Here is a 14426-nt window from a genome sequence, read left to right as displayed (position 1 = left end):
GGGGAAATGAGGGTCCCCTGCCCAGGCCTGACGCCTCTGCGATTGGAGGGTGATGGGGGTCAATGCCTGAGGGCTCCCAGTATGTGAGAGGGGGCAGGCTGGGCTGAGGGACACTCCCCCCCACACACACAAACACCCAGTGCACGAATTTCATGCACCGAGCCCCTAGTATTTTATATGTCTTTCAGAAGTTAGTGCTAAATTTTGTTTATCCAGAAGTCATTGTCCCCATTTATAAAAAATAACAAATACCTAACATAACAAGGCTGCTTTTCTCTCAAATGGTAGGAAGCTGAGACAAAGTTTTATATTTAATCATAGCAACTATTTAAGAACTGGAGACCCGGTGCATGAAATTTGTGCACTGGAGGAGAGTGGTCCCTCAGCAGTCTGGGCAGGGAACAGACCTAAGCCGTCAGTTGGACAGCCTTAGCACTGCCACAGAGGCAGGAGAGGCTCCCGCCACCGTCACTGCACTCGCCATCTGTGAGCCTAGCTCAGGGTTTGTGGCTGAGTGGCACTGCCCCTGTGGGAGCACACTGACCACCAGGGGGCAGCTCCTGCATTGAGCATCTGCCCCCTGGTGGTTGGTGTGCATCTTAACAACTGTTTGGTAATTCCACTGTTTGGTCAATTTGCATATTACCCTTTTATTATATAGGACTAGACGCCCGGTGCACGAAATTCGTGAATGGTGGGGTAAGGGGGAGTCCCCCTCAGCCCAGCCTGTACCCTCTCCAATCCAGGAACCCTCAGAGGATGTCCGACTGCCGGTTTAGGCTGGCAGACAAACATCCCTCTCACAATCTGGGACCACTGGCTCCTAACTGATCACCTGCCTGCCTGATCAGCCCTAACTGCACCCCTGCCAGTCTGATCACCCCTAGCCGCCTCTGTCTGCTGGCCTAATCACCCCTAACTGCACCCCCTGCTGGCTTGGTCACCCCCAACTGCCCCCCTCTGCCAGCCTGGTTGCCCCTAACTGCCCCTCCTGCCAGCCTGGTCATCCCTCACTGCCCCGCCCCCCCACAGGCCAGGTCGTCCCACACAGCCTGCTGCTCACTCATTTGGTTGTCCCTCACTAACACCCCTGCTGGCCTTGTCGCACCACGCAGCCTACTGTTCAGTCATCCATCCAGTTGTTTCAGTCGTGAGAGCCCCTGGCTTTTTGTATATTAGAATTAGAATTTTGTTTGCTTCCCTCCCTCCAGCCCTTATTTTCTTCCTCTATTCATTTTTCAGTATTCTCAAACTGTTTTTTAGAATATGTTATTGTCTACAGGAAAGATGGTAACTAAGTGTTCTTTAGAGGAGGAAAGAATGTTAGTTGAGGAAACACTGACTAGAGAAAGCTCACATTATTCCCCTGCAGAGCATGTCCCAACTCCAATGTGCAAATGTATATTTTCAATGTTTTTAAAATATATTTTATTGATTTTTTACAAAGAGGAAGGGAGAAGGATAGAGAGTTAGAAACATCGATGAGAGAGAAACACTGATCAGCTGCCTCCTGCACACTCCCCACTGGGTATGTGCCCGCAACTAAGGTACATGCCCTTGACTGGAATCAAACCCGGGACTCTTCAGTCCATAGGCCAATGCTCTATCCACTGAGCCAAACTGGTCAGAGGTATATTTTCAATTTTTAAGATAAATACTTTTCTTTTGGGATAATTTGCAAACTTATGTAATTGGAGAACCACTTTTCAAGAATACGAAGAATAAGATTTAGTGCACCATGTTTAGTATTATCTAGAAAATAGGTAGATTAGATAACCTTTTTTCATTTACACAAAAATATACACAAATACATGCATGCAAATACAAGACGCATAAATCTTTTTTATTTAATCTTTATTGTTGAAAGTATTACAGATGTCCCCTTTGTTTATATGCTTGTTTGTTTGTTTTTCCCATTGACCTCCTCTCCCCTGCACCCACCCCTCCCAGGCTTTCATTGTCTGCATCATGGGCTATGCATATCCTATCTAATAATAGACAAACATGGTAATTAACTGTACCTCCGCTATGCTTCCCATTGGCTAATCAGGGTGATAAGCAAATTAACTTCCAACCAATATGGCAGCCAGCAGCCAAGCAGCTGAAGCAAACATGAGGCTTGGTTGCCCCGGCAATGGAGGAAGCCAAGGTTCCCCACCTGCCGCAGCCCAGCTCTGAGCTGCACTCTAAGCAACAATGTTGTAATTATAGAAGCTAAACAACCCCCAGATACCTGCTTTCAGCCAGCCAGCCTCAGAGCTGGAGCCGCAACAAAGTTTCAATTACAGAAGGTAAATAAATCCCAGAATAAAAAAAAAAAAAGAAAAGAAAAAAAGGAGAGACTGGGAGCTTCAGTTGCAGATTTGACCCGCCTGAAAATGGCCCTCAGCCCCTCATCAGGACTGGCCAGGCACCCCAATGGGGACCCTCACCCTGAAGGGGGTGTGGCAAGCCTGAAAACAGCCATCAGCCCCTCACCCAGGCTGGCCAGGTACCCCAGTGGGACCCACACCCTGATCCGGGATATCATTCAGGGAAAACTAGCCAGCCCCCACCCATGCACCAGGTCTCTATCCTATATAATAAAAGGGTAATATGCAAACTGACCCTAACAGCAGAAAGACCGGGAATGACTGGTCACTATGACACACACTGACCACCAGGGGCCAGACGCTCAATGAAGGGGCTGCCCTCTGGTGGTCAGTGAGCTCCCACATGAGGAGCTCTGCTCAGCCACAAGCCAGGCTAATGGCTGCCAGTAGAGCGGTGGTAGTGGGAGCCTCTCCTGCCTCCTCAGCAGCGCTAAGGATGTCTGACTGCAGCCTAGGTCTGCTCCCCACTGGCAAGTGGACATCCCCCGAGGGCTGCCAGGCTGCCAGAGGGATGTCTGATTGCCATCTTAGGCCCAATCCCCCAGGGAGTGGGCCTCAGCCAGCAGATGGTCATCCCCAGAGGGGTCCCAGACTGTGAGAGGGCACAGGCCAGGCTGAGGGAACTCCCCCCGACAAGTGCACAGATTTTTGTGCACTGGGCCTCTAGTCTATATATATATAAAACCCTAATATGCAAATAGACCAAACGGCAGAACAACTAGTCGCTATGATATGTGCTGATCACCAGGGGGTGCATGTGGAACATGGTGGGCGTTGGCTGCAGTGGGATGTGGAGCAGATGAATGGGGGGGAGGGGGGGTGCCAGACCAAGGCGAGGCACCAGTCACTGTCATTGGGGCAAGCCTCTGGTGGTTACTGAAAATTCTTTGCTCCCGTGTGCCCCAATCGCACCTGGCGCTTGCACCTGCTGCCAGCACCAGCTCCAGCCCCGCTTACACTAACTTCCTGTGCTGAATTCACCACTCATACCTGCTGACACTGGCCCTGCTCACACTCTATGGCTCAGCGCCATCAGTGGGCGCGAGCAGCAGCTGCTGGCCCCAATCACACCTGAAGGCTTCTCCACCTCCCCCATTTCCTGAGGGGTGATCACTGGGGACTACAGCCACCTCTTGCACCTGCTGCTGGCAACTTCCCCACTTGCACCCATCGCTGTTGCTGGCCCCAGTTGCACTGTACTGTCAGCAGGTGCAAGCGGGGCCGGCGCCATCAGCGCATGGGTGCGGCGGCAGTGGCAGTGGGGCTGCTGGGGCCATGGCAGGAAGGGCCATGTGGGGGCATGGAGGATGGGCCGCCCTCTGCCTACCTCAGCCTCGTGTCCCACAGTTCCTTTCAAAGTGCACGAATTCAATGAGTGAGATCATGTGATACTTAACTTTCTCTGCCTGGCTTAGCATAATACTCTCCAGGTCCATCCAAAATGTCTCAAAGGGTAAGCGATCCTTCTTTTTTACTGCTGTATGGTATTCCATGGTGTAAATGTACCAGAGCTTGTGTATCCTCTCTTCTACTGGAAACTTAAGCAGTTTCCAGATCTTAGCTATTGTAAATAATTCTGCTATGAACATAGGGGCTCATATATTCTTTCTGTTTGGTGTTTCAGATTTCTTAGGATATATTCCTAGAAGTGAGATCACTGGGTCAAATGGAAGTTCCATATTTAATTTTTTGAGGAAACTTCCTACCGTTTTCCACAGAGGCTGCACCAGTCTGCATTCCCACCAGCAGTGCACAAGGGTTCCCTTTTCTCCACATCGTTGCCAGCACTTGTAATTTATTGATTTGTTGATGACAGCCATTCTGAGAGGTATGAGGTGATATCTCTTTGCCCTTTTAATTTGCATCTTTTGGATAATTAATGACTTTGAACATTTTTCCATATGCCTCTTAGCTTTCTGTATGTCTGCTTTGAAGAAGTGTCTATTTAGGTCCTTTGCCCATTTTTTAATTGGATTGTTTGACTTCCTTTTGTTAACTTTTATGAGTTCCTGATACATTTTGGAAATTAATCTCTTATCGGATGTATCATTGCCAAATATGTTCTCCCATGGACTGGGCTCTCTTTTCATTTTGTTGGTGTTTTCTTTTGCTGTTCAGAAGCTTTTTATTTTGATGTATTTCCATTTATTTATTTTCTCCTTAGTTTCCTTTGCCCTAGGAGATGTGTTAGTAAACATATTGCTATGAGAGATGTCTGAGATTTTGCTGCCTATAAATTCTTCTTCTAAGATTTTAATGTTTTCATTACTTGCATTTAAGTCTTTTATCCATTTTGAATTTATTCTGTGTATGGTGTAAGTTGGTGTCTAGTTTCACTTTTTTGCGTGTATCTGTCCAATTTTCCCAACACAATATATTGAAGAGACTGTCTTACTCCATTGTATGCTCTTGCCTCCTTTGTCAAATACTAATTGAGCAAAATGGCTTGGGTCGATTACTGGGTTCTCTGTTTTGTTCTACTGTTCTGTATGCCCGACACATAAGTGTTACGTTAAGACTTTTGATCATTTATATACAGCTACTGATATTAGTTAATAATCATTCATACTACTGCTATGCATTTTTTTAAAAATTTCATTAATTTAAAATTTTTTAAATCTTTATTATTGAGTATACTGTATTACAGATGTTCCTTTTTAACCCCCTTTACTCCCCCCTCCACCCAGCTCCTGCCCTGACCCATCCCAGGCCTTCACCACCCTATTGCCTATGTTCATAGGTAAGATCTTTGGTTAATCTCTTCCTGCCACATCCCCTTCCCCCCAAGATCCATTAGTCTGTTCCATGTTTCCATGCCTCTAATTCTATTTTTTCCAGTTTATTTTGTTCATTAGGTTTATTATTCATTTATTGTTAGATTCAATTGTTGGTAGATATATATTTATTGCCATTTTATTGTTCATATTTTTTATCTTTTTCTTTTTTTCTTCTTCCCCTTCTTAAAGAATACCCTTTAATATTTCATGTAATACTGGTTTGGTGGTTATGAACTCCTTTAGATTTTTCTTGTCTGTGAAGCTCTTTATCTGACCTTAAATTCTAAATAATAGTTTTGCTAGGTAGTGTAATCTTGTTTGTAGGTCCTTGCTATTTATCACTTTGTTTTTTGTTTTGTGTTTTTTTGCTGTTCATTACTGAATATTTCTTGCCACTTTCTTCTGGCCTACAAGATTTCTGTTGAGAAATCAGCTGATAGGCATAGGGGTGCTCTCTTTAGGGTAACTAACTGCTTTTCTCTTGCTGTGTTTAAGGTTCTTCCTTTGACTTTATCCTTTGGCATTTTAATTATGATGTGTCTTGGTGTGGGCCTCTTTGGTTCCTCTTATTTGGGACTCTCAACACTTCCTAGACTTGTAAGTCTATTTCTTTCACCAGGTAGGGGAAGTTTTCTGTCATTATTTCTTCAAATAGGTTTTAAATATCTTGCTCTCTCTCTTCTACTTCTGGCAGCTCCAAAATGCGAACGTTGGTACGCTTGAAGTGGTCCCAGAGGCTTCTTACACAATCTTTGTTGAGCTATCATTGTTGCTATATGCACACCTAGTTAGCTGTTTCTAACTGTCACATTGTATGCAAGGTTAAGCAACCACCACCTTTTACTAATCTATTAGCCACCTAAGCTGCCTCTAGTGATGTGGGTTCATAAGCATAGTGTAAATAGCCTTGTGCATATCCCCCTGTGGACCTGCATATGAGCTTCTCAGGGATATATCCACAGGTACAACATTGCTGGCTTGCAGTAATGTATACACATATAATTAATTTTGCTAAACACTACCAAATTGCTCTCCAGAAAGCTACAATAGTTTATACTGCAGTAGCAATTCTCAAAGATTCTTAGTAATACTTTTTAAAAAGTTTTTGTTTATCTCATAAGTAGAAGATATAGCTTATTGTTTTAATCTGATTTTTCATGATTATCAGTAAATATGAACATCTTTTTATTCATTAGTTAGTTATTCAGATTTCTCCTGTATAAGTGACTATCTAAAGCCTTTATAATATTTCAAAACTGGGTTTATAATTGGTTACTAATTACTAAGCAGCAATTTCTTACAAGTCTTATATATTATAAATATATTTTCAATCTGCCACTTAGTTTTTGATGATGTCTTTCAATTAACTTAAAAAAAACCTAAATTTTCATTTTGCCAAAGCCAGCACTTTTTAAAGTTGTATATTCTATATTTAAGCTTTTGTATATAAACCGTTTCTTCACTGTCATAAGGAAGTTACAAAAATACTCTTCTACATGTCTTTTGTTGTATTATTCAATATAAAGTATTTCATGTTTTTATTTTTAATCATTTTTTATTCAGCTCACATATAAAGGTTTATTTTTTTCATAGAGTAAGCTGGCTTTCTCCACTTCATATACTGAGTAATTTATTTTTATTCATAGATTTATGGGGTACCTCTAGTATATACCAATTTGACTGACATACATTTGTCTCTTTCTGAGCTAAGTATTCTCTTCTATAGCTTATTTGTTTATTGTTCCTTCATTAACACTCCACTTTTAGTTGTTCTGGCTTTTGTGTTCTTTCTATTAGTATAATTTGTTGGACAAATACTGGGGAACATAATGTAGATATTATTTATTAGATACTAAAATGTAAGAAAAAAAGTTTAGTCAATGTATGGTGTGTTTCACTAATGACCATTGATTTAACAATCCTAAAAGTTGAGCAATATATAAAAGAATAAAACACTTCATGACCAAGTGGTGTTTATTTTAGAAATGCAGGTTGCTTTCACATAAAATATTACTACTGTAATTCACTAGATGAATAGTTTAAGTAGAAACATAAAGCATAATCTCCAGAGTGGAAGATACTATACATAAGCTATCCATCCCTCCAACCCTCACCACTCCCACGCACTGTCACTGGTTACTCTGTTCAGTCTACTTTGTTGTTTCTGCATTCTCTCTTTGCAACCATTCCAGGTTCAATCCTTAGAATGCTTTTCTAACTATTGTCAATCTTATATAATAAAGAGGTAATATGCAAATTGACCATCACCCCTCACAAGATGACTGCTTATGACAAGGCCTGCAGGGGGGTTAGTGAGGGACGACCAAATGACTGAACAGCAGGCTGCATGGGGAAACCAGGCTGGCGGGGGATCTGTGAGGGGCAACCAGGCTGGCAGGGGGAAAAGTTAGTGGCGACCAGGCTGGCATAGGGGGGAAGTTTAGTATGACCATGCTAGCAAGGGGGTGCAGTTAGGAGTGACCAGGCTGGGAGGGGGGGAGTTGGGGGCAACCGCAGGGGGGACAGTGAGGGGCGATCAGGCCGCTGGGAGGGGCGGGGCAGGAGGGAGAACAGGGGTGACCAGGCCGGCAGGCAAGTGAGCGATTAAGAGCCAGCAGTCCAGGATTGTCAGAGGGATGTCTGACTACCGGTTTAGGCCAGATCCCTGGAATCGGGGACAACGCCCCCCCCCATGCATGAATTTCATGCACCAGGCCTCTAGTCTTTTAATAATGACATTGATTATCATAGTCTCAAATGTCAGTTATAAGCCCAAGACACCCACATGCATATCCCAATCTAGGCCATTACACTAAATTCTATACTCATTAATCCAATTGTTGATATAACATTCCATCAGGATATAAAGTAGTTATTTCACATTTAACTTAAGCCAAATCTGATACTCAATCCACCAAAATCTGCACTTCTATAACCTTTTCCCACCTCAGTAGCATCATCTTCCATCCATTTTTTATTTCTTCAAAAGTATGCACACAATTGCAATCACTAGATCTTATGGCTATTGTATGTCTATTTTTATAACAAATTGCCAAAGTATTTTTTAGAATTACTTTACTATTTTACATTCCCACCAGTAAATATAAATGATCCAGTTCTTTACACTCACATCAATATTTAGTGTTGTCACTTTTCTGATAAGTATGCAGTAATATCACATTATGGTTTTAAATTAAATATTCATGATGACTAATAATGTTGAGTTTTTCATGTGTCTATTTACCATCTTACTTTATCTTTAATGAATACCTATTCATGTATTTTGGTTATTTTTGAATTAGATTGTTTGGGTTCATCCCCCACCTCCTTTTTTTTTTTTAACAGTTTCTTTATTGTATAGTCAGAGATTATATTGTTCACTCTGCTGTAAGCAACTCTTTATATGTAGTGCCTGGCATATACAACATGCACACAATAACAGTTATTACTTACTTTGCTTTTTCCACCTTCTCAGTGGTAATGTGTTAGAACTTTGTTATGAGAAAGAAAAGATATAAAAGTATATTTGTACAGGTGCATGAGAGTATATAGATACAATTTTCAAAGTTATTCCTTATTATTTCCTTATGTTTTAGCACTTTGTGATTTTCAAACTTATATACTTCTTTAATAATGATGTCCAAATGATATGGTAAAACTTCTACAACCTTGAAGATTGAGAATTATACTCACTTTACCTTCACATTTATATGAAGAATATAAATACTGGGGTATGGAGCTATCCCCCCCCCCCCCCCCCACACACACACACACACACGCAGTCTTTAAAATATTACTCCATTATCTTCCTTCCTGAAGTTTTAACATTGAGAAGTCTGATGGCTCTGTTTCTGATGTTAATTTTCCAAAATATATTACATCGCCATCAGAGAATGTAGCCTGTAAAATTATGGGTATTTTCTAATTTATCGATTTTTCCTTTGGCCAAAGTTGCTGTACAAAATTTCATGTCTCATGTGTTTCTCAAAATAGCTATTGGTTATAAAATTCACACTATCAATTGTAATATTTAAATATATGTTTATCTGTTTTAGTTATAGATTTCATTTTTTATCATTCAATTTATTTTTCAATTATAGTTGACATACATATAATATTAACCTCAGGTGTAAAACCTAGTGTTTAGATAATATATAACTTACTAAGTGAAGATCCTGATAAATCTCTTACCCATCTGACACCATACATAGTTATTATAATATTATTGACCATATTCCCTGCCTACTGGGTGTACTGACTCTCAGGCCAAGGTCAGCCACCTCCTGTGTTCTTGGGGCCACCCAGCATGAGCTACATAGTGATATGCAGGTGGCTGCTACTTCTCCTGGGCTTAGAGGTGCCCAGGAAAGGCTAAACTGCAAAATAAGGCAGGCTGCCCCTAGTGTGGGGACTGGGGCCACTTAGCAAAAGGTATGGGGTATGCTAAGGCCAGATGCTATTTGTTTGAGAGATTTTAGAAAAGTCCTAAGCATAAGTCAAGAGAGGCCATTTGTGTGGCAAAACCACTGGAAGCAGCTTGGGTGGGCTCACTAGTTGGGTGGGATGAAGTCTCCAGGAATCACCAGGACCTGGCTAACGGTGTGAGCCAGGTTGATGAAGACTGAGATATGGTGTCCACATGCTGGCTCTGTGAGAGGGGTGAGGGGTCTCAGAAAAGGAACAATGGCTTCTGCCAGTACTTCTGTCTGGGAGAAAGCTGCCCCTCCGGCTCTCACCCTGATGCTAGATGATTCAGTTCCTCCTGTATGTATCTAATGCCTTTGGAGCTGTTTATGTTTTTGTTTACTCGGAGGGAGGGAGGGAGTCCGAGTAAGCCCACGTGCAGACCAATGTCTCACTCGGCCACAATTCCTGTTGGTTTTTACAGCCAGAAGTCATGGAGACTTTTCTTCCTGGCACTGGAACCCTGGGCTGTGGGTTTGGTGTGGGGCCAGAATTCCTTGGTCCTCAGAGGGGACCTCTGCAGAGGAGACATCCCTCCTGACTTTTGTCTGTCTCACTTGAGTATGGGGTCAGCTTGTTCCATGTTTCTGCCTTTCCTAAGTTTAGTTATAATTTTGATGTGTTTCTGGGAGGATGCTAGTACTGCATTTATCCATGCTCCCATCTTGATGGAATGCTCTATAGATTTTTTTTAAGAGTGCCCAGTCTTTTATTATAACACTAGAGGCTCTGTGCACAAATTTTTGCACCAGTGGGGTCCCTCGGTCTGGCCTGTGGGATCTCTGACATCCCCTGAGGGGTCCCAAATTGTGAGAGGGCGAAGGCCAGGCCGAGGGACCCCACCGGTGCATGGTCGGGGCTGGGGAAGGATGTGGGAGGTTGGCCAGCTGGGGAGGGGCCACCGGACAGCTCCAGGGCATGTCTGGCCCATCTCACTCAGTCCCGATGGGCTGGACCCCAGCAGCAAGCTAATCTACTGGGAGGAATGTCTGTTCCCTCATGGTCAGTGCACATCATAGCAAGCAGTTGAGCGACCTTAGCATATTATTAGTATATTATGCTTTGATTGGTTGAATGAATAACCAGACGACCGGGCTACCAGACATTTAGCATATTAGGCTTTTATTTTATAGGATATCCTATTACTCCTTGAAATTCTATCAGTGATTTTCTGTGTAAATTTAAATTTATTGTGATATATCTATACAGACTCATGAAAGGTAGGTTTTCTTGTAGACTATTATTCTTACCAAAATGATTATACCGTGCTGTCCTATTAAGGCCTTCTGGGCTAAACTCCCTAATGTCTGATAACAAAATTGCTATACCCATATGCTTTTGATTAGAATAGCACCCCCTCCCCATATCATTTTAACTCTTTATTTTCAACCTTATTTTATCATTTTGTTTCCAGTAAGGCTATTGGTCTATAACAAAATATTTTGTCCAATCACAAAATATATTTTTAAGTAGAGAAATTTATACCATAGCATTAACTGAGAATTTTGTCCTGTTTGCATTTGCGTCTACCTTTGTTTCATGAATGATCTTCTTTAATCTTTGCATACATATATTTATTTCAAAGCCTTGTTATTTTTGTTTTATAGTAGCCAAAACCTTGATGTTTACTATTCCGATTCTTATATTTTTATACCTTTTATTTATTGTGCTGGTTTTCTTCAGATATTTGTTTTTGTTTACCATACATTCCTCCTACATTTTTGGAAGTAAAGTGACCTAAGAGAAGTTTGTCACTATATCATATTCTAGATATTGGAGTTCATCCCTCGTATCGGTCACCACCATAAAGGTCTGAAAGACACTCTCTTGTCTTCTCCATTGCAAGACCCATTCAAAGCCTCAACCTGAAAGCAATGCCTAGGGTTGGGCACAAATGGATTAAACAGAAATAAGTAAAGGAAAAAGACCTCCTAGGTTGACTATTTCAAATTTAGTGCCTCCCAAAATCCTTTTGTAGTATTGCCTCTGATAGGTAAGTGCCCACCTTTCATAAAAAATTTTATTATGTTTTTTAGATTTTTTTCTCTAATTTAATCACATTTGTGTTGTTTTTTTTAAAACATTGCTAAAAATTCCTGATTCATCAGTTGATCTCTTTTTAATTTTCCAATATTTTAAGCATTCGACAATATTTTTCTATCATAAAACAAATAGAAAATACCTTTGGAAGATGAGAGGGGTTGGCACCTATCTATTGTTCTTTGTTTGATCGATTCTTAGCTGCTGACTTTAGTAAAAACAGATTATTTGCAATGCCTCTACTTAGGAAGCTGGAAAATTGCAGAGGCAAGAAGCCAAAGACATTGTCTGTGTCCGTGTGCCCCACAAGCTGACTGTGCGTGGTTCTCACTCTTCTAATGTGTGGACGAGGAAGCCTGTTTAATTCCACTTTGTGTCTGTAAATCTGTCAGCAATGCTGAGCCTTCTACTGCTCTTCCTGAGGCTGTACATCTCCACACAGAAATATATCAATTTTTGGTCACGTTGAAAATTGCTGAATATCAGATTCAGAAGGACATGTTAGTGATAATCTAGTCCAATCTTTACTTTTCTAATGAGGAAAATGGCTTTCAGCTGCAATAATGGTTTATTTATGTCCAAATGGATAAGGCAGAGGCCCTTCTTATCCTTTTCCGTGGCTCTCAGCCTTGGCTGCATGTTAGAATCACCTGGGGATCTTTTTCAAATCCTGATTTCCGGGCCTCATCCTCCGGAAATTCTGTTTCTTTGTTACTAATGTTGTGGCCCCACCCCATAAGAAAGAAACAGAATTTCTGGAGGATGAGGTCCAGAAATTAGGATTTGAAAAAGATTCCCAGGTGATTCTAATGTGCAGCCAAGGTTGAGAACCACTGATTTAGATGGTTTCTTTTTCTATTATATCAGGCATGTTTCTAGGGTTTGGCACTTCTTATTTTCATAAATAAAGGATTCCAAGATATATAGTTGAGTGATGATATAATTCATGGTTTTATAAGCATTTCTGCTTATTACAAAAATATAATTTTTAGGTTAGACTTCTTTTTCCCTCCCGCTCTCCCTTCCTTTCTTCTTTCTTTTCTTCCCTCCCTTTCTTGTCTTTTTTCCTCTATAAAATTTTATGTCAGTTGCTCAGTTTTGTTTGCATTTTTTTATATGTGTACTTATTTACCAAATAAATCTCTTGATAGAAATTTAGCGATGAAATATATAGAGATACAAAGATGAATATGACATAGTCATTTCGTAGGTATGGTCATTGTTTATTTAGACATATATCCTATATATAAAATATAAGCAAATATAACATAAAGTTCATCATTTTATCATGTAAGAATAAAACATTACTCTCTTCGCTGAAGAGGCTTCTCTCTTTACACTGGAACTCTGTTCATAGACAGTGGAGGAAATAGCAAGATTTATTTTTACCCAATATAAGAGCCCTCCTTTGGATAAAAATACATTTCTATCAATTTTAAATCAATTTTAAATAGCTTTGCCCTATTGCTTATATTTTCAATTAAGGAAAATAAGAATATACTCAAATTAATTTTGTACAAATTATGGAATTTTTGAAAATAGAGACATCTGTTCAATGTTTACAATAATTTGAAATGTGAAAAAGGAAGTTGGCTAAATCCCTTTTGCTGGAAAAGAAAAAGCAAACTAGGTAAAGCAGGTAAGAGTAAGGGAAAACATTAATAACATAATGAATGGCAGTAATATAAAAACCATTCTGAACCAAAGCAAAATTAGGTAGTTTTTAAAAATGCCATCAATGTTTAAAGTCCCAGGTTTTTCAACTCTCATATGAGACTTCAAAGACACCAATACTTTTAAAAATTACTGACAAAAAAAATTGTAATGAAAATGTGTGTGTAAAAATTTTGTCAGAAAATTCCTCTTTCATTTATTTTGCTCCAGTCCCTTCCATTCCCTGAGTCCCATCCTTTCCTATTCAATGCTTTGGATCTTTATTTAAAGCACTGGTGATGTTCGAACAATAAAATGAGGTCTTGGGAATGATATGCATGAAAATTATTCCTAATGAAACCATGGAATAGAATAGGACACATAGGTATAAATGAATGCAATGAATGTACTCAGAGCTGCAGTTCTGCCTATCCTAAGAGGACATGGTATTGCTTTACTATTATCTGGAAAAGGTTTAATTATACTCATATTATATCCATCTGCCTTAAAACCCTTATCATGCCAGAACATGCTGAGAAATCTACTTTGTAAACACTCTCCCTGCAGAATCCCTAGTGTAAATCTGTAACTTTCAATGGCTTTATGGAACCCAACAGTGCCTCTAGAGGTTTTCTTTGATTTTCCTCTGCTCTGCCCACAGTGAGTAAACAGAAAGGCCATTAACTCTCACTTATCTGGAAACCCATTTTACACTTTATGATTTTATTGCAGAAAAGGATGTTTTTAATCCCTACTGCCCCTGTGTCTGCCTCTGGGCTATTGCCTCTCACTTAGATATGTTAACATTGGTACAATCTAAACATTTTTTAAAAGGGAATACCAGTTGTATTCCAAATCATTATAAGAAATCCAAAACAAAATATTCCCAAATGAAACAGCATGGTTTTAGATTATATGTTCTTTCAGAGAGTGTGTGGTTTAGAAGACTAGAATTTATTTGAAGTAAAATGGCACAGAGCATTTTTTTAACAAGGAAGATGATGAACATTGATGCCATTAATACAATATTACTAATTTTTTCACCTTGAACTGTACATTAATAATGGAATAAATGTGCACTCCACATTACAAAATCTTTTTGAAAATACACTTTCTAAAC

This window comes from Myotis davidii, unplaced genomic scaffold, assembly GCF_000327345.1.
Source record: "Myotis davidii unplaced genomic scaffold, ASM32734v1 scaffold644, whole genome shotgun sequence".
In the NCBI taxonomy this organism is placed as follows: domain Eukaryota; kingdom Metazoa; phylum Chordata; class Mammalia; order Chiroptera; family Vespertilionidae; genus Myotis; species Myotis davidii.
This window is presented reverse-complemented; position numbering follows the sequence as displayed.